The following is a 4,158-nucleotide window of genomic DNA, read 5'->3' on the forward strand; positions in this document are numbered from 1 at the left end:
CCAAAAGCCTACGAACCAAACATCTTTGTTTGTGCTTCCAAACAGTCAAGCTCAGCTGACTGACACCACTATACATGTGTGTTAAATAACTTATTTGGGGCTTCAGAGGGCCTGTCCCAAGCTCTCAATACCCTTGTCAATCACTCCTCTAGTAGTAATCTATAATCTTACCCACTTTTTCAAGCTCCCAATCTTTCCCTGGCTGCCTATTCCCTGAAGACAATTTTCCATCATCAAGGTAGTCAAAGATTCCAAGATTTTTCCCTTTTTATGTGGGTCCTTTCTTATGCATAGTATGTATAGCTTTACCTTTACTTTCCCTTCCTAGCTTCCTTCCTTAATTCCGTCATACCTCTGAGAAAATCCTGTTTGGAAAAATCTCTTGATTTTTAAAATTTTTTCCTGCTGAATTACTAACTACCCCTGTTGTCCTCTGCCTATATCCTTGATAAGTCTATAAACATGTTTATCCTTGGCAATTCTTACTCATTATTTTAACTCTTTCCCTTTTTATCTTCCAGTGCACCTCCAAAGACCTATGTGTGGCCTCTAACTTTCTCTCCCTGCATGAAAGAACAGTCTACTGTGTATGTCAAATTCATTATATCTACAATTATATTCAAATTATATTCATCCTGTCACTTCACCATTTACCCCAATGCCTGCTAATATTTTTAATCTTGTCTTTGTTGATGTCTCTGCTCAAGATAAAGACCCCCAGGGTCATTTATGAGTTTTTCTTCTACCCCATTAACATATCTAATAGTTTTCCAAGTCCAGTAGATTCTGTACACCCAATATCTTTTCCATATGTTCATGGGCTTTTTTGTTTGTTTGTTTTAACCTCTTAAAATCTGTATTAATATTCTTGTAGAGTATTAGCATAACCTAATGGATATCCCTTCTTTCCTCATTTCTGATCTATTGTATAGACCATTAGAAAAAAATGTAATTTTAATTAATTAAAAAGATGTCAAGGACTCTCATTACCTGTCAGATTTTAGCTGATCTATAATATTACCTCAACTTTGAAATTTCATACTTACATGTAACTATTATTTTATCATTTGATACCTGAATGCTGGGAAGTTATGTGTACCATCACAAGGTAGAACCTAATAAAGCAGAGGGAATAGATTAATTTTAAGTGTATGTCTACCTTATGCCAAACCAGAGCTAGCTGATCCATTTTCATTTCCAGACTTGTTCCCCACACAATAGCACATGAAAGTTTTATCCATATTTTATAGAGGAGGACCTAGGTTAGAGAGATATTTAGGAACTTACATAAGTACACAGAGATTACATGTCCATTCCTACTTTCATGCCGTCTTAGTCATTTTCCCTGCTTTACAACTGCATTACAGTGACCTTGATGGTTTATTAATATGATTGAATCTCAGTCAGAAGGGAGCTCTTAAAGCAGGGATCCTGCATTTTATTTTCTTTAACCAACATGCCTGACAAAAGGGTTGGCACATAAAGATATGTAAAAAATATGTATTTTTCAAATGAACTGGTTATATGCAGATTTTTTAAACTGACAACTTAAATCTTAAAGACAATCTTAAATCTTTTAAGAGTTAGTGAAATTATAAAGAAATAAAAAATAAATACATTCAATAATTATTTAAGTGCCTACTGCCCACTTAGCACTAGTGGAGAGACACTAACAAAGGAGAAAAAAATCCTTCATAAAACTTAGGTTATAACTGGGAGAAATACAAAAATAGAAGAAAATACAAAGAAAATGTGATTATTTACATTAATTATTCAGCCATAAAAAAGGAAGGAAATCCTGCCATTTGTGACAACATGGATGGAACTTAAGGGCATTGTGTTAAGTGAAATCAGTCAAACGGAGAAAGATAAATACTGCATAATATTGCCTATAAGTGGAATCTTAAAACAAATTAAAAAAACAAAAAAACCCAAATTCATAGATACAAAGAACAGATTGGAATTTGCCAGAGGCAGAGAGTGGGGAGGGTGAGCCAAGTAAGTGAAGGCGATCTAAAGGTACAAACTTTCATTTATAAGATGAATAAGTCCTGGGGAAGTAATGTATGGCATGATGACCAAATATACTAATATTGCATAGTATATTTGAAAGTTGCAAAGGGAGTAGATCTTAAAGTTTTCACTGCAAGAAAAAAATATTAACTGTGTGTGGTGATGGATGTTAAATTAACTAAACTTAATTGTGGTAACTATTTCTCAAAATATACATGTATTAAATCATTATGTTGTACACCTAAAACTAACAAAATACAATGTTATATGTCAATTATGACTCAATAAAAAAGAAACTTTAAAATGCAATATATATATAAAGTATTAATATGCTGATAAGTGCTATGACATAAAGTTAATTAGAAAATGGGAAACGATAGGGTATGTGGCCTACATATTTTTAAGTAGAGCCAACAAGATTTGCTAACATACTGGAACTGGGGTGTGTGAGAAAGAAAGGAATTAGGAATTATATCAAAGTCTTTTGCCTGAGTAACTTGAGTTGTCCATTTCTATGATGCGGAAGGCTGTAATAAAACTGAGTTTGAGAAGTACCATGAGGTCAGTTGTATACATGGTACCGTGGTCTGCCTACTAAACATCCAAATGGAAATGCAACTCTGCAGATAAATGTATGAGCCTAGTGTTCAGGGAAGAGGTCCAGGCTGGAGATATAAATTTAGCAGTCATCACTGCACAGATGGCGTTTAATTTTACAAGACCAGATGAGAATACCAAAGCAGTGAGGAAAGAGAAGGGCAGAAAAGAGAAGGGCAAGAAGTAAGCCCTGGGGATGCTCAAAGGTGAAGAGGCTGGGCAGATGAGGAAAAAAGAACAAAGGGACTGAAAGAAAGTAGTCAGTGAGGGAGGAAGTAAACTAGAAGACAGTGGAATTTTGGAAGATAAGGGAAAAAAAGCATTTGAAGAAGAGAAGAAATGATGATCTGCTTCAAATGCTATTGATAATTCAAGTAATACGGGACTGAAAAATGGCAACTGAAATTTACAATGTAATGGTCATCAGTAACCTTGGAGAGAGCAATTTCAGAAAGTGTTAAAGACAAAAGCCTGAAGGAGAGGTTTAAAGAGAAAATGAAGGAAGAGAAATTGAAGATAGCAAATAGTAAAACCCACAAGATGCTCTGTTTCCAAGGGGAACAGAGAAATGAAGTAGTATAATAGTAGAGATATAGGTCAAGAGAGAAAGAGAAGGAGTTGTACTATTTTTAAAAGGATATGGGGAAATTACAAAACCAATTATCTCCTCATTCTCAGATATTCCATACATGTTACGTTTAAGTTCTTAAATAGCAATAAGCAGGTTAACATATACATTAAAAAATAACAGAGAATTATTCTGAGTAATGATAATTTTCTCTGGAGCAAACGAATTGTCATATTAAAAATGTAGAGAACTAGTAGGACTATTATGTGTTTAACTTAGGTTTTTTTAAAAAAAATTGACCAAAAAATATCCATTGATCAAAAAACAAATCATAGTTTAGATATCTATGTGGTCAAAAAATATACAATAAAAAATATTTAAGAATATGTGGTGATAATTCAAAATTAAGTAACCAGGATGTAGGAATGTATTACAGTAACATACAGCTCAAGTGTTACCATCTCTCATATTTTGATAAATTAATAATTGGGTTATAAAGAGAAGCAGTGAAAAACCATAGATAATATTTTCTAATCTGATGACAATTTTCAGTATTTTGGTTGTATCTGATCAATTAAAATCACAACAATATATGGCACATTTAAAAGAAGTAATAAATCTTCAAAATAAAACTTTAGTGGAGAAAACAAAACATAGAGATTTGTCCTGTTACTCCTAATACCCAGTTATCATTTCAGTAGTGGAAGTGAGATTTGGGGGGAGATATTTATTTTTCTAAACACTGGTTTCTAGAATACAACATTGGGGGACTTTAAGAGATAGTAAACCTCATTCCATATATTTAACTTATTAGTATCCAGTTACTCTGTCACTGGTGAAAATTAACCAGCATAGGAAAACAAAAATCTTTATTTCATATCTACAAATTGATGTACATCAAACACTTACAGATGACTAAATAAAAATGAAATCTTACAAACAATTTGGTATGACTCCCTTTAACCTCTGTGCTCCATCCT

Source organism: Balaenoptera borealis, assembly GCF_965194805.1.
Source record: "Balaenoptera borealis genome assembly, chromosome: 18".
Classification (NCBI taxonomy): domain Eukaryota; kingdom Metazoa; phylum Chordata; class Mammalia; order Artiodactyla; family Balaenopteridae; genus Balaenoptera; species Balaenoptera borealis.